At 41.1% G+C, this 26,262-nt stretch overlaps 1 pseudogene; it reads left to right on the forward strand.

Moving 5' to 3' along the window:
* The first annotated feature begins 1,128 nt into the window (after positions 1-1,128).
* LOC150049057 (mediator of RNA polymerase II transcription subunit 22 pseudogene) lies at positions 1,129-1,713 on the forward strand (annotated as a pseudogene).
* Positions 1,714-26,262: the final 24,549 nt, after the last annotated feature.

Below are 26,262 nucleotides of genomic sequence, written 5' to 3' on the forward strand. Positions count from 1 at the left end.
AAGTATTACTTTGCCAGAAAAGTTGGGAAAATATGTTCAGTTGAAGGACATGAGGAATTCTGCCCTTCTTTGGAGGTGGTTCTTTGGGGACAGGGTTATGATTAGGGATGCTGGCTAAGATTCTTTTAAGTTCAGTGCAGAGATGACTTCAGAAGAGGAAGGGGAAGGGGACCAGCTGCTCTGTGTGCAAATATGGGCACTGTGAAACTTCCAGAGGTTGAGTGGGGGGTAGGCAGACTGCCCATTGTGCCTCAAGCTTTAGGTAAAACACAGAAAACCCTTGCTAAGGCATTGGGATCCTTTCCTACTGTGCCTTCAAAGAATGGTGCTTGGGAGAGTAAATCACCTTGTTAATTCCCTTATGTTTACAGCAGAAGAGCTGGGAATACAAGTACGGCTTAAATGGTAGAGACATTTTTGTTGTTGCTGTGGTTGTTGTTTAATTCCAGTCAACCCAAATTGAAGAAGCACTCACTAGAGGCCATAGAACTCACTCTTGGCCATGGTGACAGGAGGCATTCCCATATACTCTGAGTGGGTTTATGTTTTTATTACCTGCCTCCTGCATTTCTTAACTCATGGTAGTACTGAGTATCTGCTTTGGCTCCATAGAGGCAAAGATTTTTATTCTCTGTAGCTTCCCTCGTTCCTGAACACATTATAGGTGTTCAGTAAAAATTTTACTGAATGAATGAAGCATTGGCCAACAAAAAGTCTTGAATTTCACTCCAGCAGTATGACTTCTGTGGTCTTGGAATCTGGGAAATGTGTTCTCATGCAGGCTCTTTTCCTGGATTCTTGAGTTCACTAAGCCTCATATGTCTCTTCTGCAAAATGAAGGCAAGAGAACTTGTAACTCATGATAACATAGTTTAAGAGATAATCTGTAAAAGTACAGAGCAAGGAATTTATTAAGCCCTTCCCCTTTTTGTGGGTCATGGGGCTTGAACTCTAGGCCTGGACGCTGTCCCTGAGTTCTTCAGCTCAAGGCTACCATGCCCGGGCACTGGTGGCTCATGCCTGTAATCATGGGGAGGCGCTGAGGTCCCCGGGCTCGCAGCGGCCGCCACCGACGAGACCCTGTCCAGCTCGGCGCCCCAGGCCTCTCCGCCCAACTGCGGACCAGCCATGGCCCAGCAGAGAGCCCTGCCCCAGAGCAAGGAGACACTGCTGCAGTCTTACAATAAACGGCTCAAAGATGACATCAAGTCCATCATGGACAACTTCACTGAGATCATCAAGACCGCCAAGATTGAGGATGAGACACAGGTGTCAAGAGCCACTCAGGGTGAACAGGACAATTATGAGATGCACATGCGAGCCGCCAACATTGTCCGAGCCGGTGAGTCTCTGATGAAGCTGGTGTCTGACCTCAAGCAGTTCCTGATCCTCAATGACTTTCCCTCCGTGAATGAGGCCATCGACCAGCACAACCAGCAGCTGCGTGCCCTGCAGGAGGAGTGCGACTGCAAGCTCGTCACCCTGCATGACGAGGTCTCCATCGATCTGTATGAGCTAGAGGAGGAGAACTATTCGTCCAGGTACAAATAGGGCTGGATTCCAGCCTGCCTGCTCCTGGCCAGTAAGCAGGGCCTTCCAGGCCTGGAAGGCACTTCTGTTTTTCAAACCCTTCCTTGGTCTTGACCGCAAAGCTGATGCCAATTCCTAGGCTCCAGAGCAGAGCCCCTGGCCAAAGCGTTTGATGGACAGACAGTTCACAGCCACCACCAGGCCTGAGCCTTTCCCTCTGTGCAGAGGACATAGGACATGTGTGCAGGAGGCTGAGCCTGCAGAGTGGTGTCCCCCAGGAAAAGAGAGCCCTCCTCTGTGCAGAACTTTTTGGGCCTTGGTTCTGGATCTTGAATCCATACCCAGGTGTTTCTGCCCAGGCCACACCCCTGTCTAGGACACTACTACTTGCCCAGGGAGACAGTACTGCATACATGTGACCAGTCCCCACAGTGTGGAAGAGGGGCATCCCTGAGGGGAGGAATGGGCTATCTGGGTGTTGGTGTTGGGCCAGCTCTGTGCTGACATTAGGTGCTGCAGTGCAGGATCTCAGGGATCTGGGAAACAGCTGGCCACCAGAGGCCTTGCACCCTATCCTGCCAGCCTCCAAGTACAGATTTAGTGTGTCAAAAAAAAAAAAAAAAGACTCATGGGCTTTCATGCCGGAGCTGGCTTTGAACCATGATCCTCAGATCTCAGCCTCCTGAGTAGCTAAGATGACAGGCGTGAGCCACCAGTGCGTGGCTCAATTTGCTAATATTTTTAGGATGAGAATTGACATAATTTATTTTAATCTTTTGAGTTAATATATATTTGTGAGTTAAGGGGGTTTTGTTATGATATTTGTAAACATGCACATAGTACACTTTGAATAAATTCACCCCCTCTACCATATTCCCATCCCATGTTATAAATGTTTTTATACTATCTATACACATACACACATATAACATATGTATATATTTATTATATTCCCATTCTATGTTATAAATGTTTTATTGTACTATTGACATATACACATATACATATCTATGTAACTACCTTTGGTCTTCTTTACTCTTCAATATTCCCTTTTTATTCCTACCAATTTTGCTAAATTCTTAGCAGTCCTCTCAGTGGATTCTGTTTCCTATTACAACTGATCATCATACTGTCTTCTAATCTTTAATAATTTGAACATCACATTTGTTTCTTCTTTATTGTCTGCCTTATCCACTATCATCAGCTACTTGCCTGTCTATTCTGTATTTGACTGTGAAAGTATTATCTCATAGTGGCCAAGCACAATAATAACAACGAACACTTGTTGGCCACATAGTAGGTGCTTACTGTGATTTGGGTAAGTGTTTTTCAGAGACCTATTTGTTGAAGGTTTGGACACCAGTCTGTGGCACTATTAGAGGCAGTGGGACCTTTAAGTAGGGTACAGTAAGCTGTTCTAGCGATCCAAGCTTGCCCTGGAAAGGAATGTCCATTTGCTTTTTGGCCACAGTAAGGTAAACAGCTTTGCTCTGTCACTTACTCCCTGACATCATACTCTGTCTTGTCACAAGCCTAAAGCAACAGGGCCAAATGACTATGGACTGGAACCTTTGAAACCATGAACCAAAATAAACGTTTCCTTCGTAAGTTGTTCATCCCAGGCATTTTATCACAATGATGTAAAGCTGACTAACATAATTCTCAGTGGTTATTTATAAGGGAATATGATCTGTTTAGGGGTCATTTTCCCATCAAAGGTTTGTGGATCCTGTTTCTTCCTCCAGACATGAAAGTCAGTCCTGACTTATCAGTCAGTTATCTTTTTTTTTTTTTTGGCTACTTACTCCTGGGATTTGAACTCAGGGCCTGAGCACTGTCCTTGAGTTTTCTCAAGACTAGCACTCTACCACTTAAATCACAACACCACACTGGCTTTTTTTTTTTTTTGCCAGTCCTGGGGATTGAACTCAGGGCCTGATCTTTCCTCAAGGTTAGTGCTCTACCACTTGAGCCATAGCACCAGTTGTGGCTTTTCTATGTATGTGGTCCTGAGGAATTGAACCCAGGTCTTCATGCATGCTAGGCAAGCACTCTACCACTAACTAGGCCAAACTCCCGGCCCCACAGACCTGAGACTCTTATCTCCAAGTAACCCCTAGCAAATGGGAAGTGGGGCTAGGCTCGAGGGTAGGGCAGTAGGGAAGAGCTCAGGGATAGCACCCAGCTGAATTCAGCCCCACAACTCACAAAAACAAAAACAAAAACCCACAAGACCTTACCTGCCTGGAAAAATAACTAAAACTAAAGAATCTGGAAGCACAGATCAAGTGGTACAGCACCTCGTAAGTGCAAATCCTGGGTTTGAACTTTAGTACTGTTATGTTCCCTCCCCCGCTAAGAAAAAGATAAAATTTAGAGGTAGAATTTATATAAATGAAGCTTACCAAAGTTAAGTGTATAACTTAATGAGCCATTTACAACTGAACAGAGCCTAAGAGCTGCTGTTCAGAATATCAATACCCCCCCCACCACACACACACACACACACACATCTGACCAGTCCAGGGTCATGATGGCTCCCCAGTCTATACTTATTGCACTGATAAGGTCAGAGCTCTACCACTTGAGCCTCAGCACCACTTCTGGCTTTTTTCTATGTATGTGGTACCGAGGAATCGAACCCGGGTCTTCGTGCATGCTAGGCAAGCATTCTACCACTAGGCCAAACTCTGGCCCCCAAAGTAATGAGTCTTATTGTTACATTTTCATATGTGCATATAATGTACTTGGATTTTATTCACCCCCATCACTCACCTTATCCTCTCTTCCTCTTCCCTGATCATTGACTTTTTTTTCTCATTTTGATGATTACTTGAGGCAACAAGATTTTTTTCTTTTTTTGTTTAATTTTTATTGTAATGTATAGAAGGGTTATAGTTATATTCACCAGATAGAAGATGCATTGCTTCTCACACATTGATACCCTTTCTCATGTTTTTGTCCCCATTTCCCTCCCCACACCCCTTTCCAATCATCTTTTTTTTCCTCCCTTCCCTTTCCTATTTCAAATAAACAAATAAACATGTACACAATATATCAGGTAACAAAGTTACCTGTAGCCATATGAGATTAACCAAAGGGCAACAAAAGAGAAGAGAAATAACATAGTACATTAAGAACAACAATCACTCAAGATAAAGCTCTTGTTTCCATATCCTTGAGATCCTTTCATTTAGCCTCATCCTATATCGTCTTATGTATCTAGCTTTTGAGCTATTATAATCCTTTGCTAGAAGAGTCCTAGTTTTTACTAATTATTACAAATGAGGGAAACCATTGAGCCTATGTTCCTCTGGGTCTGGCTTACTTCCTTTAATATGATTTTTCCAAGTTTTTCCATTTCCCTATAAATAGGGTGATGTCATTCTTTCTGATGGCAGCATAGAATTCCATTGCGCATAAATACCGCATCTTGTTGATCCAATCATCTACTGAGGGGCATCTGGGTTGGTTCCATATCTTTGCTATGATAAATAGTGCTGCAATGAACATCATTGTGCTAGTGGATTTAGTATGTCCTTGTTTCTGGACGTTTGAGTAAATGCTAAGGAGTGGAATTGCTGGCTGACCTTTTCATAACAGAAATTTACATCTATAAAGGAAATTTCTAGTTGTAAGCTTTCACTCTACTGGGAAGAGAAAGATAAAACGAAGTCACTAAGTTCTTAGGAAGAGGAGACTGACCAGAAGCTGTATAACTAACATCTTTCCTTGCCATGCTTTTCTGGACACATCCAACAGGCTGCCTAGTGCAATAATTGTCATCTTTGGTTTCAGCTGGATATGATACGTAAGCCTGAGGTCTAAGCACATCTATACATTTTGACTTCTTGGAGCTCCAATTTTGACTTCTTGGAGGTTAATAGGAGATACGAGTCTCACAGACTTTCCTACCCAGAATGGCTTCAAAACACAATCCTCAAATCTCAGCCTCCTGCGTAGCTAGGAATACAGGTGTGAGTCATCAGTGCCCAGCTTGCTTCAGTTATTTTTAAAATATGACCTTAAGTGTTTGCCTCCTACTTCTTGCATAGCTGGAATTATAGGCCTGTACCACCATACTTAGCCCTAGCCCTGCAGTCTCTTGAACCTTAGGCATCTGTGCTCTCAAATGACTCAGGATTCTCCTAAACCACTATGGAGAGAAAAAGAATAACTAGGAATAGACTTGGATTTTTTTTGTGGGTCATGGGGCTTGAACTCGGCCTGGACACTGTCCCTGAGCTCTTCAACTCAAAGCTACTACCCTACCCCTGGGCCTGCCCACTGTCCCTGAGCTCTTCAGCTCAAGGCTATGGCTCTACCCTCAAGCCAAGCCCCATTTCCCATTTTCTAGGGTTTAATTGGAGATAAGAGTCTCAGGTTCTTTAGTGCCCGGGCTGGCTTTGAACCTTAATCCTGAGATCTAAGCCTTCTGAGTAGCTAGGATTACAGGCGTGAGCCACCACGCCTGGCAGACTTGGATATGTTTATCTACACAGAAGTTCTTTGGAAAAATGTACAGAGCTACTAAATATCTTCTCATCACTTGCCTAAAATTTAATATATGGCTCCTATAAAATTGGTATCTGAGCATAAGCAAATATGCCCTAAACTCTTTCTTGGAGAAACTATATATCCTTTCTCAATATCTTTGAGACATACATTATCTGCAGGATCAGAGAATCATTTCTTTGAAAGGCAAACTTTGGGGATTACTGGTAACTAATTCAAATTATTCTATTACTTTTGCCAGTACTGGGGTTTGAACTCAGGGCCTGAACACTGTTCTTGAGCTTTCCTCAAGGCTAGCGCTCTCCCACTTGAGCCACAGCACCATTTCCAACTTTTCTATGTATGTGGTACCTAGGAACAGAACCCAGGTCTTCATGCATGCTAGGCAAGCACTCTACCACTAGGCCAAACACTCCTGGCCCCGTCTATAAGGGATTTAAAAAACAAAAAACAAAAATCTTGTCTTTGTTTTGCTCTTTATGCTTGTCCTAAGGATTGAACATAGAGTCCGCTTCCTGAGCAGCAAGGGTTGCAGGCGTGAGGTACTAATGCCTGGCTTTATGAGGTGTTTAGGGGCTTGAATTTCTGTCTTCATGCTTGCTAGGCAGGCGTTCTGCTGCTTGAGCTACCCTTCTAGCTCTTTTGTACTTTAGTTCTTTTTTGAGTAGGGTCTTGCATTATTATCACGGGCCAGCTTGGATTTTGATCCTCCCCCCAATTGCAAGCATTTACCGCAATGAACAGCTTGTTATTTTAGACTAATGTCATGGTAATGTCTTGGCCTTGAGCCAAGATATTCCAATTTCTTCTTCCTCAGTAGGTGGAAATGTAGATTTGAGCCACCATATCAATCTGTTTATTTGTTTTGGGTTTGAGTTTGAGGGGGTGTGAGGTGTTGTTATTTTTTAAAATTTTGATGTTGAAATTATTCTCTTGTATTTTAGTAAATTTCAAACATTTTCTTCTATTGTATAGGATATCTCTTCATGGTGTTGATTGTCCTTTTTGCTGGGTAGAAGCATTTTAGGTTTTGTTTATGTTGCCCATTTTATGAGGTCTAGTCCATTATCTTAGATTATTTCCTTTATATTTTCATCTAATAATCTCATGGTTTGGTGATCTCACATTTAATCCCTTTTATCCATTTTGAATTAGTTTTTGCATGAGATGAGAGAGGGATCTAGTGTCTTCTGCCTGTGGATATCAAGTTTACACAGCACCATTTATTGAAGATATTTTTCTTTTTTCTCACAGCCTTTGTCTTAGCCAAGCAGTGGTAGCTTATGCCGGTAATCCTAGCTACTCAGGAGGCTGCGATCTGAGGAACATAGTTGAAAACTAGCCTGGGAAGTAAAGTCCATGAGACTTTTATCTCCAATTACCCACACACAAAAAAAGCCACAAGTAAGAGTTGTGCTTCAAGTGGTACAATGCAAGTCTTGGGCAAAAAAAGCTCAGGGATAGCCCCCAGACCCTGAGTTCACACCCCAAGACTGGCACAAAGAAAAAACATCAGTTAGCCAAAAACATACAAGTTATTTCTAGGCTCTCTGTTCTGTTCCATTGGTCAGTATGTCTTTTGTGCTAGTATCATTGGCGGTTGAGACCACTGACATTCAATGTTGATATTTAAAGGTATGTCCTATATCCTATTTTGTGTCTATGGTGCTTGCTTCTTAATTATCTATTTTTTATTTCTTTATTGAGATTGAGTGATTACATGTATTTCACAGAACTGTGGCATAGTTATACTTAGGTACCATCACATAATCATCTTTACATTCACACTAATAAGGATTATCATTCCTATTTAAAAAGCCTATGATTACAAAAAATACAAAGACCTCAGTTTTTTTTTATTTGCCAGTCCTGGGGACTGAACTCAGGGCCTGAGCACTGTTCTTGGACTTTCCTCAAGGCTAGAGTTCTACCACTTGAGCCACAGCACCACTTCTGGCTTTTTCTATGTAACTGGTTCCGAGGAATCGAAATCAGGTCTTTGTGCATGCTAGGCAAGCACTCTTGCCAAACTCCCAGCCCTCAAGTTTTTTTTTTTTTAATTAAAAGATTTTATTAACACTGATTTTTTTTAGGGGGGGGGAAGGTCATGGGGCCTGAACTCTGGGCCTGGGTGCTGTCCCTGAGCTCTTCAGCTCAAGGCTACTGCCCTACCCCTGGAGCCACAGCCCTACCTTGCCCTTTTTTAATGTTAATCGGAGATAAGAGTCTCATGTTCTTTAGTGTCCAGGCTAGCTTTGATCCATAATCCTCAGATCTCAGCCTCCTGAGTAGCTAGGATTACAGGCATGAGCCACCGTGCCCGACTTTAACACTGATTTTTATTTTTGCCAGTCCTGGGCTAGAACTCAGGGCCTGAGCACTATCCTTGGACTTTCTCAAGGCTAGAGCTCTACCATTTGAGCCTCAGCACCACTTCCGTCTTTTTTCTATGTATGTGATATGGAGGAATCGAACCTGGGTCTGTGCATGCTGGGCAAGCATTCAACCAGTAGGCCAAACTCCCAGCCCAATACTGATTTTATTACATCATATTTCAAATGTCAAGTTTAACAAACAAGTATATATGCAATCTCTATATGCAATCACTGGCACATAAATTTAAGAACAAAATTTAAATTAGGCTGACTTTGTATGTCATAGATTCATATTGATCTATATAATAGATCTATATAATTGATCTATATAATAGATCAATATGTCTGTAGGATATATATCCCATCATAGTTATCTATATATCTCCGAGTTCATGTCAGTGACCTTGAGTACCTAAGTATTGAGTCATCGCTCTTGTGCTGTTTGGATCTAATATCCATGTATCAAAGAGACCATGTACCTTTTGTTCATTTAGTGTTGGCTTATCTCACTCAACAGGATTCTAGTTCCATCCACTTCCCAGCGAATGCCATTATTTTAATCTTGTCTGATGGCTATGCAGAACTAACTCCATTGTATATGTGTACCACATTTTTTGTATCCATTCATCTTCAGTGGGGTCTCTGGGTTGTTTCCATCACTTGGCTATTGTGAATAGTGCAGAGATGAACATGGCTGTGCAGGTGTCCTTTTCATATCCTGGGTTATGATGCTCAGGGTAGATGCCCAGGAGTGGTATGCTTGGGTCGTAGGGAAGGTCTATTTTTGAGGAACCTCCAAATTGCCTTCCAGAGTGGTTGTACTAGTTTACATTCCCACCAGCAGTGCAGCAGGCTTCTTCTTTCTTCACATTCCCGTCAGCATTTGTTGTTGTCTGAATTCAGAATATTGGCCATTCTGATTGGGAAAGGTGGTACCTTAAGGTTATTTTTATTTGCATTTCCTTTATGATCATGGATGATGAACATTTTCTGGTATATTTCTTTGTCATTTTTGCCTCTTCCTTAGCAATTGGTTTGTTGGGTTTGTGGGGGGGGGATTAGTTTCTTGAGTTTCCTGTAGATATTGTATATTAAGCATTTGTCTGATGTATTATTGGTAAATATATTTTCCTAGTTAGTTAGCTGTCTTTCTACTTTAGTAGCTATGTCTTTGTCTGTGCAGATTCTTTTTATTATTAGGTAGTCTCATTTGTTGAGTCTCTCTCCAATCTGTTGTGACCCTGGTGCTTTGTTCAAGAAGTTTTTGCCTGTGCCTATGAGTTCCAGTGTCTCTCCTCCTCTATCATGTGGCAGTTTCAGAGTTTCAGGAAAGACCTTAAGTTTTTCACAAGAAATAAGTTTAGGCCAGGAGATTGGTCTAGTGGTAGAGTGTTTGCCTAGCATGCATGAAGGCCGGGGTTCAATTCCTTGGTACCACATACAGAAGCACCAGAAGTGGTGCTGTGGCTCAAGTGGTAGAGCGCTAGCCTTGAGGAAAGCCCAAGGACAGGGCTCAGGCCCTTAGTTCAAGCCCCAGGACTGGCAAAAAAAAAAAAGAAAGAAGTTTAACTCTTTGAGCATTAATAATAAATTGTTTTTTCCTGATGGGATGATAATGTACATCCTTTCCTGTTGGTTAGTATCAGTTGTTCCCTCTTTCTCTCTCATTCCCTCCCTCCCCTCATTGCTCTTGAGTTGCATAGTTCACTTTCACTGATGTCTAGTGCAGTAGATAGGCCCAGCTTCTGGACTTTTTCACTCACTTTTCACTGATTCTGTGCCCTCCTCCCACCTTCCTTCAGATGTGCTCCTGTTTATACTATATATGAGGTAAAGAATAGAGTCATCTAAAAATGATAGGATAAATTAAGAAGAGGTCCTTCATTGCATTATCTTTGGGGTTCTTTTTACTCTGTATATTATTTTGTGGGGTGAGGAGGGGCTGATCCTGTTGTTTGAATCAAGTACCTGGGTGCTGTCCCTGAGCCTCTGTATTCAAGGCTAGAGCTCTACCACTTAAGCCCAACATCACTATTTTGTGTGAGAGAGAGAGAGTGTGTGTGTGTGTGTGTGTGTGTGTGTGTGTGTGTGTGTGTGTGTGTGTGTGTGAGTGAAGGTCGTGGGGCTTGAACTCAGCCTGGGTGTTGTCCCTGACCTCTTCAGCTCAAGGCTGCCGCCCTACCCTTGGTCCTGGGTGCTGTCCCTGAGCTCTTCACTTCCCATTTTCTAGATGTTAATTGGAGATAAGTCTCAGGTCCTTTTGTGCCTGGGCTGGCTTTGAACCTTGATCCTCAGATCTCAGCCTCCTGAGTAGCTAGGATTACAGGGGTGAGCCACCGGGCTGGCTTAACACCACTTAATTCTTTGGTCTTGTGACTTGAACTCTAGGGCTGGCCACTGTCTCTAAGCTCTTCAGGTCAAGACTAAGCGTGTTCTTAGGAATATTTGTAACATTCTGTCAGTCTGGGTCTCTTATGAATTGTTGCTATTATTAAGGGATGATTTTTCTCTATGACCAAGCTTTCTTTTCTTTTCTTTTTTAAGAACATTTATTTATTTTTGCTTATGTGGTACTGAGAGCCTCAGACATGCTGGACAAGCACTCCACCACTAAGCCACATTCCCAGCCATTCACTCTGTATATTATTTTATATACTTATGAAGAGGTGCTTGGGTATTACAATTTGGTGCTTTTCTCCTGAGATTGTCCTCTTTTGGTCTCACTGTGTATGGGTGTCTTGAGTCCTGTTTGCTTTGTCATGTCTTTTTACATTTTAAATCTACCACCCACATATCAGGGAGACCATGTGCTGTTTGTCTCTCTGCTCTTGGCTTATCTCGCTCAACATGATTTGTTCTAGCTCCATCCATTTCCCTGTGAATGCCATTATTTTATTGTTTTTGATGGCTGTGCAAAATTCCATTGAATATAGGTACCACATTTTTTGGATCCATTCATCTGTAGTGGGGCATCTAGATTATTTCCATATCTTAGCTTGTGAACAATGCAGCAATGAACATAGATGTACGGGTATCCTTGATAATCTATTTTAATTCATCATGTTTCATTGGAATTTTTATTTTAGCTATTAAGTTCTTCATTTTCCAAGATTTCAATTTTATTTTTTCAAGATTTCTGTATCTTCAGTAAATTCCTCATTAACAGACTACATTGTCCTCTTTACTTCATTTACTTATTTGTTTGAACTCTCTTTGAGCTCAGTTATTTGTTTATATTCTCTTTGAATTCATTCTGCTGCTATTACATTGATCATTCTTATCATTTTTAAAAAATTATTATTTGAAGCCAGGTGCTGGTGGCTCACACCTATAATTCTAGCTACTCAGAAGTCTGAGATGTGAGGATCACAGTTCAAAGCCAGCCCAGGCACTAAAGTCTGTGAAAATCCTATCTCTAATTAACCACCAGAAAACTAGAAATGGCACTGTGGCTCAAGTGATAGCCTTGAGCTGAAGAGCTCAGGGACAGCACTCATGCTCAGAGTTCAAGTCCTATAACCAACCAAAAAAAAAAATCATTATTTGAAATGGCTTCCTCTACCATGTAAGTCTTTTACTATGGAGTTGCTAGCTTCTGAGAGGGAAATACTTCCTTGTTTATTTATGAATTTTGTGATTTTTTAAAGAATTGTATTTTTATAGTTGGTATACAGTGGAGTTACAGTTGCATGAATCAGGTACAATCAGTGCGATTCTTTTTTTTTCATATATTTTTTATTGTAATTAATAGAAGGGTTACATGATATTTGCCAGATAGATGATGCATTAATTCCCATACATTGATACCCTTTCACATGTCTTGGTCCCCATTTCCCTCCCCCCCACCCCCACCCCTCATCTTGTTTTCCCCCATTCCCTATCCAATTTCAAATAACCAAATACAAATATATCCGATATATCAGGTAACAAAGTGAGATAGTGTAACAATATGAGATAACCAAGGGACAGCAAAAGTGATGAGTGATAACATAGTACCTTAAGAACAACAATCATTCATTATATGGCTTATGTTTACATCATATTTTAAATGACAAGTTTAACAAACAAGTGTTCAAGGAGGGAATCTCTAACTACAATTACTGGACTTAGTATTTAGAACTTAATCAAAATTAGGCTAAGGGTTTATATGTCATAGAAACATATTAATTTATGAAATAAAACATTATGTCTGTAGAGTCATAGGTTTTTATGTCTATACAGTTATGTTTATATTTCCATTACCATGTCCATAGCTTTGGGTATGCATTTATTGAGTCCTCGCTCTTGTACTCTTTGGATTTAATAGCCGCATATTAAGGATACCATGCTCCTTTTGTTCCTTAGGTCTTGACTTGTCTCACTCAACATGATTCGCTCTAGATTCATCCACTTCCCTGCAAATGCCATTTTTTTATCTTGTCTGTTGGCTATGTAGAATTCCATTGTGTATATATACCACATTTTCTGTATCCATTCATCTGCAGTAGGGCATCTGGATTGTTTCCATCGCCTGGCTATTGTGAATAGTGCAGAGATGAACATAGCTGAGCAGGTGTCTTTATAATATCCTGGGTCATGCTGTTCAGGATAGATGCCCAGAAGTGGTATGGTGGAATCATAGGGAAGGTCTATTTTCAGTTCTTTAAAGAACCTCCACACTGCTTTCCAGAGTGGCTGAACGAGTCTACATTCCCACCAGCAGTGTAGTAGGGTTCCTTTTTCTCCACAACCCCGCCAGCAACTGTCATTGTCTGAGTTCAAAATCTTGCCCATTCTTGTTGGGGTAAGGTGGTATCTTAGGGTTGTTTTTATTTGCATTTCCTTTATGACCATAGATGATGAACATTTTCTCATATGCTTTTCTGCCCTTTTAATCTCTTCTTCTGATAGGTCTCTCTTTAGTTCCCTTGCCCATTTAGTGAATGGTTTATTGGGTTTTCGGGGGATTCGTTTCTTGAGTTCCCTGTAGATACTAGATATTAAGCATTTGTCAGATGTATTGTTGGTGAATATCTTTTCCCAGTTGGTTGGCTGTCTCTCTACTTTTGCAACTATGTTTTTATCTGTATAGAAACTTTTTATTTTTAGGTAGTCCCATTTATCGAGTCTCTCTCCAATCTGTTGTGACCCTGGAATTCTGTTCAGGAATCTGTTGCCTGTGCCTATGAGTTCTAGTGTCTCTCCTACTTTATCATGTAGCAGTTTCACAGTTTCCGGTCTGACATTGAGGTCTTTGATCAACTTTGAGTTAATGCTTGTGCATGGCGAAAGGCTAGGGTCAATTTTTAGTTTTCTGCATGTGGCTGCCCAGTTTTGCCAGCACCAATAATTGAATAGACTGTGTTTGTTCCACTGTATATCTTTGGCTCCTTTGTCAAATACAAGTTGCCTATAGGTATGTAGTTCTATTTCTGGGTCTTCTATTCTGTTCCACTGATCTTCTGGTCTGTTTTTTTTCTTATTTTTTAAAGCATTTTATTCCTAAGGGTGTACCTCAAGTTATTATTTTTTGAGGGGAAATAGGTCATGGGGCTTAAACTCTGGTTCTGGGCGCTGTCCCTGAGCTCTTCAGCTCAAGTCTACCACCCTACCCCTTGAGCCACAATACCACTGCTGGTTTTCTAGTGATTAATTAGAGATAAGAGTCTCATGGTCTTTAGTGCCTGGGCTGGCTTTGAGCCTCAATCCTCAGATCTTAGCCTCCTGAGTAGCTAGAATTACAGGGGTGAGCCACCATGTCTAGATAAGTTGCTAATTTTTTTTTAATTTGTTGGTCATGGATCTTGAACTAGGTGCTGTCCCTGAGCTTTTTCTGCTCAAGATCAGTGCTCTACCACTTTGAGCCACAGTGCCACTTCCACATGTCTAATTTTCATTCACTGGCTTTTTTTTTTTTTGCCAGCCCTGGGGCTTGAACTTGAGGCCTGAGCACTGTCCTTGGGCTTTCTCAAGGCTAGAGCTCTACCACTTGAGTCACAGCACCACTTCTGGCTTTTTCTATGTATGTGGTACCCAGGAGTGGAACTCGGGTCTTGATGAGGGCTTGGCAAGCGCTCTACCACTAGGCCCTTCATTTGCTGGCTTTATTTGTGACTTTTTCATATTGGGTAATCTTGTTAAAGACTTTTTGTTTATTTTGTACCCTGCTGGAGTTTGAACTCTGGGTCTGGTGTGTTCACTCACCTTTCTTGTACACAGCTGGTGCTCTACCAGGTGAGCCACACCCTCATTTCCAGCTTTCTGACAGTTAATTGGGATAGAGTCTCATGGACTTTTCTACACAAGCAGGTTTGATAAAGCTTTTCAAAAAATATTTTTTTTCGTTTTATTGATCATTTGTGTTTTTTTGTTTCTGTTTTATTTCTGTTTGAGTCCTTGTTCTTTCTGGCACTCTACCAGTTGAGCTGTACCTACAAAAGTTCATTTTATCACCCTTGATTCCATTTTCTTGATACAATTTTTCCCACCTCCTCACTTTCAGGATAGGTATGTCTTCAGTGTCAAAGTGATTTTTTAAAAAATAAGCAGCACATATTGAACTTTAGAATTTTTTATTCATTCATCTTATTCATTCATTTTTATTCATTCATTTATACCTTTTTAGTTGGTGGCTTTAACTCATTTACATTTGGGTTATAATGATTGATAAGAGAAAATGTAATTTTCTCATTTTGTTTTTTTTTCTGGTTATTTTGTATCCTTTGTTTTTCTTGTCCACTTTTCTGATTTGGTGATATTTTTTTAATATTGATAATGTTGGATTCTTTTTTAAAAAAATTTTGGGGGCCAGGAATTTGGCCCGGTAGTAGAGTGCTTGCCCAACATGCACGATTCCTCAACATGGTTCGATTCCTCAGTATCATATACATAGAAAAAAGCCGGAAGTGGTGCTGAGGCTCAAGTGCTAGAGCTTTAGCCTTGAGCTCAGGCCCTGAGCTCAAGCCCAGGATTGGCAAAAAAAAATTTTTTTCCCTTGGGGCCTGGAGTTTGGCCTAGTGGTAGAGTGCTTGCCTAGCATGCACGAAGACTCGGTTTCAATTCCTCGGTACCACATACATAGAAAAAGCTGGAAGTGGTGCTGTGGTTCAAGTGGCAGAGTCCTATCCTTGAGAAAAGCCCAAGGACAGCGCTGAGGCCCTGAGTTCAAGCCCCACAACTAGCAAAAAAAAAAATTTCTTTTGTGAATCTCCTCTTTCAGTGGAGATTGGGTCAAGTGGTAGGGCACTTGCTGTGCATGAAAAAGCCAAAAAATGAGAGGCTCTGATTCAAGTCTCAGTACCAGAAGAAAAAAAAATACTGGCAAAGTCTAGACAAGCCTGAGAAAGACTTAGCTTGGCTTTCTACCCTTCTGGGTCTCCCTCATTCCTCTATCCCCAGACTCCCCCTCTCCAGCCGGGTTGATCTTGGGGCTTGACCTCAGGGTTTGGGTTCAGTCGCTGAACTTTTTAGTACAGGACTAGTGCTCTACCACTTGAACAACAGTTCCACTTACAGTTTTTCCGTGGTTAATTAGAAATGAATCTCACAGACTTTCCTTCCAGAGCCGGTGTTAAATTATGAGTCTCATATCTCAGCCTCCTGAGTAGCTAGGATTACAGGTGTGAGTTACTGGTGCATGGTTTTACAAAGGTTTTTAACTTCAAATCTGAGATTCCTTATTAAATGTGTGATAAGCCAGAAGCCATTCAGGAGGCTAAAATCCAGAGGACTGAGGTTCAAGGCTAGCTCAGACAGAAAAGTTCCACAAATACCCTCCCAAAAATAATCTGCAAGAAGTAGGGGTGGACTCACCTGAAGTAGAAAAGTGTCTGAGAAAATGAAGCAAAACAAACAAAAACACAGAGAAAGAAAAAAAATCCTAAGACAATCTAAAAATGAAAAGAAGCTTATATTGGCATACAGGTTTGGAAGTCTTGGGCTCTTTCCTTTAAGGCACATTTTAACTAGAATATGAAAGAGAGAGAATGGAGAAAGGACCAGAGTCCCACTATCCTCTTTAGACACATCTCTGAAGATCTAAGACCTCTTACTGTGTTATATATCTTGAAGGTTCCAATAGGGTATCCTGGGACCAAACCTTTAATCTATGAGAGACACCTAAGCCAAGCTATGGCACCTGACCCCAGGGCAGAGAGACTAATCGAATAAGATGAGGCACTGTGTTTCATACGCCACTCTATGTTTTCTTTCTCCCCCTTTGCAGGTAGATATCATACCTAACATGAAACTCTCTCTACAGCTACAAACCCAGTTCTCTCTCTCTTTCTCAAGAGAAAGAGCTTATATATAAGCACATATGTACGTTTTATATATATTATATATATGAGTTCCTTTGAAAAAGGAAACTTCTTAAAGAGAAAACATACACACACACACACACACACACACACACACACACACACACACACACACCTTTTTAAGCTAGTTATAAATGGAGGTTTGTATGACACCACAATTTTCCACTTCTAAGTATGTCTCCTTATCTCCGTATCACAAATGTTATTTTGAGAGGCAGAACCAGATGAGAAGTTCTAAAATTAGAAATTATCCTCTCATAATGGAAATTTACTACCATAAAGAAAATATTCATTGTAAGGGTGTATCCCTATCTGGAACAGGAAGAGAAGGATGACTAAACTACACAGACTGTTGTTATCAATGGAGAATTACACAGCAACCTCTGCTCTTGTTCACAAAGTTTCTCTTGGTGCATTTAATCATCCATTCTCTTTGCCTAATCTGCCTGAGTCCTTCCTTATAAACTACATATAGGGCATTCCTTTGTCTTTCTTGATCCTCTTTGTTAATTAAGAAAATTGACCTTTTAACATTTTTCCTAATTAATTACTTTATCTGATATTGCTTTGGGTAATTACTTTGCTGTGAAGCCTATAAAAATTATGATAATTTAGTGATTGGTTTCTAGGCTTTATATCATTAGTTTAGCCTTCTCTGCTAAAAGCTTACTATGAGTTTCATTGAAGTTTTCTGTTTGTACTTGTGTTAGTTTGTGTTTCAGGTGACAAATGATCCATTGAAGATATCTTTTGTATAAGAAGTGAGGAAAGGAGCCAGACCTGTAGCCCAGGCCCTTAAATGTCTACACTACTGATCTTGTCATTTATATAATCCACTGTATTGCCAGGAGCTGGTGGCTCATACCTACTCAGAAGGCTGAGAGCTGAGGATTAAAGTTTGAAGGCAGCTCAGGCAAGGCTATCTGTGAGACTTTTATCTCCAATTAACTACCCCCCCCCCCAAAAAAAGGCCTAAAGCTGTGGCTCAGGTGATAGAATGCTAGCCTGAAGCACCAAAGCTCAGAATCAGTACCAGGTCTTGAGTTCAAGCCTCAAAACTGACATGCACACACACACACACACACACACACACACACACACACACACACACACACACAAATCTCACTGTACTGAAATGCTACCATTAATATAACTTCTGCTAACATTTGTTTCAACTCTATTTACATTCTAAATTCTCTTTTGTTTAATCCATCCCTTCTTCTACTTCTTGTATTTTTTTTTTTGCTAGGACAAGGTTTTGAACTCAGGGCCTCATGCTGCTTGGCATACTTGCTCAGTTGGCACGTTACTTACTATTTGTGCTGCTCAGGGTTTTTTTGTGTGTGTGTGCCAGTCCTAGGCCAGTACTAGAGCATTGTCCACTAGCTCTTTCACTCAAGATTAGAGCTCTACCACTTGATACAATTTGAGCCACAGCTCAACTTCTGGACCGGACGTAGGACTTGAACTCTGGGCCTGGGCAGTGTTCTTGAGCTTTTTTGCTCAAGGATAGTTCTCTACCACTTGAACCACAGATCCACTTGTACCTTTTTTGGTATTTAATTGGCGGAAAGGGCCTCATGGACCTTCTTGCCTGGGCTAGCGTCTCATATCTCAGCCTTCTGAGTAGCTAAGATTATAAGTATGAGTTACCAGCACAGAGCACACCTCTGGCTTTTTGTTGGTTAATTGGAGATAGCGTTTATGCATTTTTATGCCTGGCCTGGCTTTAAAACATCAACCTAAATAACTATTAGTATAGGCCTTAGCCAAAAGCACCTGACTAAACCTGGCTTTTTCCTGGTTATTTTGGAGATCAGGTCATACAGACTTCTCTGCCAAGGTGGGCATTGAACTGCAGTCTTAAATTTCAGCTTCAAATTATAGGCATGAGCTACCTGTGTCTGGCCTCCTCTCTCTCTCTCTTTCTCCCCTAGGGGGGAAATCATCCTTAAATATTATAGCTTTATAATATGTTTTTCCATCTGGAAGATGATATGATCTTGCTGGGCTGTGGCAGCAAATGATTGTAATCCTAGCTTCTCAGGAGGCTGAGACCTGAGAATTAGGATTTGAAGCCAGCCTGGGCAGACAAATCTATGAGACTTGTATCTCCAATTAACCAGCAAAAAGCCAGAAGTAGAGATGTTTGTCAAGTGACAGAGTGCCAACCTTGAGTGAAAAGGCCAAGCGAAAGAGTGCAAGGGACCTGAGTTCAAGTTCCAGTACCAACTCACACACACACACATACACACACATATACACACATACACAGACACACACACATACACAGACACATACACACACACACAGATACATGCACACACATACATACATCTGATTTAATCTTCAGAATCTTTCAGAGAGAAAGACAATCTTTCTCCCATGATAACAAATAAAGAAATGGAAGAGAGATAACCTTGGGCAGGAAAGTCCAATTAGCCACCAAAAAGCCAGACATGAACCTGTGCCTCAATTGCTAGAAGAATGGTCTTGAGCAAAAAAGCTTAGTGAAACCAAGCACCAGTGGATCATGCCTGTAAACTCAGCTACTCAAGAGGCTGAGATCTGAGGAACTCAGTTTGAAGCCAGCCTGGGAAGGAAAGTCTATGAGACTCTTATCTACAATAAACTATCAAAAAGCTGGAAGAAGGAACAGAGCGTTTGACCTAGTGGTAGAATGCTTGCCTAGCAAGCATGGAGCCCTGGGTGTGATTCCTCTCTACCACATACATAGAAAAAGCTGGAAATGGTGCTGTGGCTCAAATGATAGAGTGCTAGCCTTGAGAAATCCCAGGGACAGTGCTCAGACCCTGGGTTCAAGCACCAGGACTCAGGACTGACAAAAAAAGTAAAAAAAAGAAACAAGGTGGGTGGAGTGAAATGGGGACAAAAACATGAGAAGGGGTATCCACGTGTGTGAAGTAATGCTCCTTCTATCTGGCAAATATAACTGTAACCCCTCTATTAATTACAATAAAAATATATGAAAGAAAGAAAGAATAAAAGCTGGAAGTATAGCTGTGGCTCAAGTGGTAGACTATTAGCCTTGGAACAAAAAGCTTAGGGACAGTGCCCCCAGCTCAGGGATAACATCTAGTCCATGATCTCAAGCCCCAGCCCTGACATCTAATAAACAACCAGATTGTGAGACTGGCTGCAAACCTCTCATTCCCACAGATGTAGAGAAGCACAAGTTGGAAACACAGCCCATAAAGCCACACCCTAACTTGAAATAACCAGTACAAAAAGTGGCTGGAAGCCAAGCTCTGGTAGCCATGCCTGTAACCCTAACTATTCAATAGGCTGAAATCTGAGGATCACAGTTCAAAGCCAGCCCAGGCAGGAAAGTCCATGAGACTCTTATCTCCAAATAACCACCAGAAAAACTAGAAGTGACACTGTGGCTCTAGGTGGTAGAGTGTTAGCTGTGAGCAAAATTGCTCAGGCCAAGTTCAAGTCCTGTGATTGACATAAAAAGGAGGCAGGAGCTGGGCATGGTGGCTCATGCCTGTAATCCTAGCTACTCAAGAGGCTGAGATCTGAAGATCAAGGTTCAAAGCCAACCTGGGCCCAAAGGACCTGAGACTCTGATCTCTAATTAACCTCTATAAAACAGGAAGTGGGGCTTGGCTCCAGGGTAGGGTGGTAGCCTTGAACTGAAGAGCTCAGGGACAACACGCAGACAGAGTTCAAGCTCCATAACTCACAAAAACAAAAGGGGGGGGAGGGCAGGGAGTGACTGGAGGTGTAACGGGCATGTTAGCACACTTGCCTTCTTGTCTATCAAAAATGAGGCTCTAGTGCTGCCAAAAATAAAATAAAATAAAAACAGAGATTTCTAGGCCAGTTTGGGTACATAACAAGACCCAGTTTCAAAAAGAAGAGTGTATGTGTGTGTCAAAGAGAATCAGAGAATGAAAAAAAAAAGAGAGAGAATAAAAAAGAAAGAGGAATGAAGGATGAAACAACTTGGCCCTAACCTTAATACCTCTGCCTCATTATTTTTCTAAGGTAAACATGAGCATTTTCTGGATACCATCTTTCTATCACATCAGCAGCTGGTGTATCTAGTGAAACAACTGGTGTGATGAATGATGGTATCCACATCTTAAGATACCCCAAATCTTTAGACAAGAAGTTTGAGATTGCCAGATAGACAGTCAAAGAAAAGTAGGAAATGTGCTTGAGAAGCTGTTTTCTACAAGCTTTCCTCACTGAGATTCTGAAGCTTTCTGCTGTAAGATGGAGGAATAAATTCCACCTAGATGCTTACAGGCATAACACACTTAGAATTTAGTAGGCTTCACTGTGCCCATTCTATGTTGGGCTTTACATAGCTCATTGGATCTTTATATGTATGTTTAATTGTACATACCTTTGGGTTTTTTTACCTTTGTTATTTTAATACTAAAGAAAAGCAAAATAATATATCTGGCCAGAGAGAGAGTAGAACAATAGGGAAACAACACAGAAAGTCCACTTGCAGAGATAACTTTCTTCTGTGAGTGTTTTCTTTTGAATGTCATACCTTGAAAACATGCTTATTATCAGTTATCCACTTGTATCTTTATTCTTTCTACAGCAGGGTCATATTGCACTGGGAGGCTACTTCTCAATTAACTACTTCCCTGTTGATGGTTGTTTACCATTTTGGCTCTTATGCTCGCTTTGCAGTGAACATCCTAGTGAGTTTTTCTCCAGACACATGTCAAAGAACCTCAGAAATTCCTGGCCTCAAAAAAGTCTAAATATAAATATTGTAGTTATTACTGAATTGCTCTCCAAATTGTTTGTCTTACTTGCCCTTCCTCTTGGAGATTAAGGGTAGTTGATTATACTTAGATCAAAACAAGATAAAACTATGATCTCTAAGTTAATCAGCTTTCCATCAATGTAACAAAATACCTAAAGTAATAAATTTACAAGCAGTAAAGGCTTATTTTTCCCCCATCATTTTATGAGTTTCAGTCTATTCTCAATTGGCACTGTTACTCTGAGTCCATAGAAAGACAGCAGATCATAGAGACTGTTCATGGCAGAGCAAAACTGTTCACCTCAAGGCAGAGAGAGAGAGAGAGGGGTAGGAGAGAGAGAGAGACAGAGAGACAGAGATAGAGACAGAGGCAGAGAGAGACAGAGAGAGATAGAGAGACAGAGAGAGACAGAGAGACAGAGATAGAGGCAGAGGCAGAGAGAGGGGGAGAGAGAGACAGAGAGAGATAGAGAGATAGAGAGAGACAGAGAAGGGGGAAAGACAGAAAGACAGAGACAGAGAGAGATAGAGAGACACAGAGACAGATAGGCAGACAAAGAGAGACAGAGACAGAGACAGAGAAACTGAGGTCCCACAATCTCCACTAAGGGCACACCTTCAATGATCCAAATTTGTCCTAATCACACAACCTTTCTAGCAGTGCTTTCTGAGCAGTGCTATGCTGAAGACGCAGCCTTCTACTTGTGGGCCTGCAGAACACTTTCCAGACCTAAACTACAACAAACTTGTAAATACAGAGGGTAAGTTACATGTGGTTTTTGTTTTTTGGCCCTATTAGGATATAAGGCTTCATGTTTGCTAAGCAAGTGCTCTATTACTGAGCCACACCTTCAGCACAAAGATGAAGTGTTGGTCTTTTTTAATTGTTTTGCCAAAGGCATAGACTCCATAGGAGTCCAAAGGCTTTTTCAGGTGAGAGCTATGTGGTTTCCTATGCTGCTGACCGATGGCTGGGCCTGTTTGGTTCCTCTGTGAGGAAACACAGTCTGCAGGACCAAAGGGATGAGCTGTTGGATGCATTCTGTTGCTTTTAGCAGACCTGGGCCAGATTGCATTTCTGTCTTCCTATTTCTTCTTCTAAAATAGCTGAGCTAGCATACTCAACTTTTATCTTTGTAATTTTTACCAGGGCTGGGCTTGAACCACAATCTTCCCAATCTCCACCTTCTTTTTTTTTTTTTTTTTTTTGCCAGTCCTGGAACTTGAACTCAGAGCCTAATCACTGTCCTAGGGCTTTCTTGAGGTTAGTATTCTATCACTTCTGAGACACAATACCACTTCCGGCTTTTTCTATGTAGGTGGTACTGAGGAGTCAAAACCGGTCTTTGTGTGTGCTAGGTAATCACTCTACCACTAGGCCAAACTCCTAGCCCCATCCATGCTCTTCACCTTCTGAGTAGCTAGGATTACAGGCCTGAGCCATGCACATAGCTGAAATGCCCTTAAAGAAGAACATGCATTTAGGAAGTGGAGGCATGGCTCAAATGGTAGAACATGAACCTTTAGTGAAAATGCCAAGCAAGAGCATGAGGCACTGAGTACAAAATCCTAATGCATAAAACAACAAACCAGGACCAGGAGTTTGGCCTAGTGGTAGAGTGCTTGCCTAGCATGCATGAAGACCCGGGTTCAATTGCTCAGTACCACATACATAGAAAAAAGCCAGAAGAGGTGCTGAGGCTCAAGTGGTAGAGCTCTAGCCTTGAGAAAGTCCAAGGACAGTGCTCAGGCCCTGAGCTCAAGCCTAGGACTGGCAAAAAAAAAAAAAAAAAAAAACCAAAAAATCAAACAAGAACAAAGAAAAGCAATAAAGGTTGTTACTTAAACAATAAAATGAAAAGAAAAAGAAAATATGCATTTATTGCATGTTTTATTATATAAATTATATATTCTCCTTGCAAAATAGGAAATAACACAAATGCTCTTCAAGTTCCCATGGTTTGGATGATCTTTTTATTTTATTTTATGTTCTTTGGGCCTGGGGGCTTGAATTTAGGGTCTTGCTGCTGTCCCTGAGCTTTTTTTTTTTTTTTCCCTCTCAAGGCTAGCACTCTACCACTTGAGCCATAGTTCTACTTCTGGCTTTTCAGTAGTTAATTGGAGATAAGAGTCTTACAGTCTTTCCTACCTGGGCTGGCTTTGACCTTCAATCTTCAGATCTCAGCCTCCTGAGTAATGAGGACTGTAAATGTGAGCTCCTGGCACCTAGCTTTAATAAGACTCGTGTTGGTTCAGTAAATTGAATTCAGCTGCCGCCAGTGGCTCACTAGCTACTAGCTATTCAGGAGGCTAATATCTGAGGATCATGCTTTGAAGCCAGCGTGGACAGGAAAATTCCCAAGACTGTTCTCTACAGTTTACTATCAAAAAGCCAGAAGTAGAGCTGTGGCTCAAGTGGTAGAGCACTAGCCTTGAGCAAAACAAAACTCAGGGACAATGTCCAGGCCCTAAGTTCAAGCTCTAGGACCAACATTGTAATAACCTGGAAGGTTTAGCTGCCAGCTTGTTTTTGTTTTGGTAAAAATGCTGAACCTGCTCGACCACCAGGAGTGGTTAGGACCACCTGCATGTGGTGTCATCCTTGTGGTTATTGACTGTGGGCATCATAAGGTGACGTCATGTGGTGACTACCACCTGTGTGTGGTGTTACCTTTAAATGCTCAGCCCATCTACAGGTCAGGGCTGCTCTCTATTAGCCCAAAGGTGGAGAGTAATTGCTGTGCTGCTATTAAACTGACTCCTAGCTCAGTTCACTGAGTGATGGTGACTCTATTGTTGGGAATTCGGGGCTCCCCAAAATGGCTGGGATATTACACAAAAAGAACAAAACAAAGCAAAAATCTAGTTCAAACAAGGTGAAGGAATGGTTCCGAGGTAGAATACTTGCCTACCAAGTCTGAGGATAAACTCAGTATTGCCAGATCTTTGTGGCTCACATTGATAATCCTAGTTATTCAGTAGCCTGAGATCTGAGGATTCTGACTCAAAGTCAGCTTGGGCAGGAAAGTCTGTGACTCCTCTTATCTCTAATTAACCACCAAAAAACTGCATATGACACCGTGGCTCATAGTGGTAGAGCCTTGAGCCTCAAAGCACAGAGACAGTGCCTAGGCCCTGAGTTCAAGTCCCAGGACTGGCAAAAAAACAAAAACAAAAAACCTAAACAACAACAAAAGTACTGCCAGAAAGAAAAACAAGTGAATTATGAAAGTGCAACTGGAATCAAAATTTAACAAGTTTTCGACAACAATTATGGTTTGGAAAGTGTCTACTTAACTGTAATGACTTGGGTTGCAGGTGTGGCTGAAGTGGTAGAGCGTCAATCATGAACAAGAAAGCCAGTCAAGAAACAGCCCTGATATCAGCATGGTGCCTCATGCCTATAATCCAAAGTACTCAGGAGGCTGAGGTCTGAGGATCGAGGTTCAAAGCCAGCCCAGGCACAAAAGTCCGTGAGACTCTTATCTCCAGTTAACCACCAGAAAACTGGAGGTGGCGTTGTGGCTCAAGTGGTAGAGCAATTGTTAGCCTTGAGCTGAGATACTCAGGGACAGTGCCCAGACCCAGAGTTTAAAGGACCGACCAACTGACAAAAAAGAAAAGAAAAGAAAAGAAAGAAAGAAAGAAAGAAAGAAAGAAATAAAAAAGCCCTAAGCTCAAACCCCAGTACTGTCACACTCTCAATATTTTTATTCTTTTTAGATGCTGGAAGTTGAACCCCAGTTTTTCTCACATATTAGGCATGGCCTAATCCTACCTAACCCACACCTTGACCTACACATAAAAGTTTAAAATTATTTTATTTACAAAAGAAGTAAAGATATTTGAAAGCATTAGTATCAATGTCTTGTACCAAACTGAAAACCTACTATGAAAAAAAAAAATTATTATTTTTGCCAGTCCTAGGCTTGAGCTCATGGCCTGAGCACTGTCCTTGGACTTTCTCAAGGCTCGAGTTCTACCACTTGAGCCTCAGCACCACTTCCGGCTTTTTTCTATGTATGTGGTACCAAAGAATTGAACCTGGGTCTTCATGCATGGTAGACAAGCACTCTACCACTAGGCTAAACTCCCAGCGCCTGAAAATATTTCTTCTAAAAAAATAATAATGATAATTAACTACTTCCTTGGTTTTAATAGAAATGAGTTACATGTTTTATCTCATGCATGTAACTGAAACTACTACAAATAATAAGGAAACAACTGCATGTGAAGTATACCAGGAAAGTAAGATGGGTTCTTTATAAGGAAGGTTATGAGAGTTGAGGATGTGGTTTTGTTATTGATGAGGGAAGAATAGTTTATTTTTTTGTTTTGTTTTGTTTTTGTTTTTGTTTTGTTTTCCCCCGGATTGCATAAGAACCTGAACAAGAATTGATTTTATTGGAGTAAATGACCTAATGAAGGATGATTACAGTCTATTACTTTGTTTGAAATATTAATTCCTTAATGCTTCATTTTTTGAGGTTTTCCTCGAACTAACTATATATCACAGCAATCTAGTAAATTATACCTTTTTCTGTTATCTTTTTTTTTTCTGGTATTGATGATTGAACCCAGGAAATTACACTTGTTAGACAAGTACTTTGCCACTGAACTACATCCCAGACCAAGGTCAATTCTATTTTGATAAATGGAATTTGAGCCTCTGTATTTTTCTGGAATTCAAAATCTCACCTTATAGTAAGTATCCTTGTTTTCACAGCACTAGTTTTTTGAATGGGCTCATTAAGAATCTGTTCTTTGTAAAAGAACACAATTGGAAATA

This window comes from Megascapheus bottae, chromosome 20 (assembly GCF_031878675.1).
Source record: "Megascapheus bottae isolate mThoBot1 chromosome 20, mThoBot2.hap1, whole genome shotgun sequence".
In the NCBI taxonomy this organism is placed as follows: domain Eukaryota; kingdom Metazoa; phylum Chordata; class Mammalia; order Rodentia; family Geomyidae; genus Megascapheus; species Megascapheus bottae.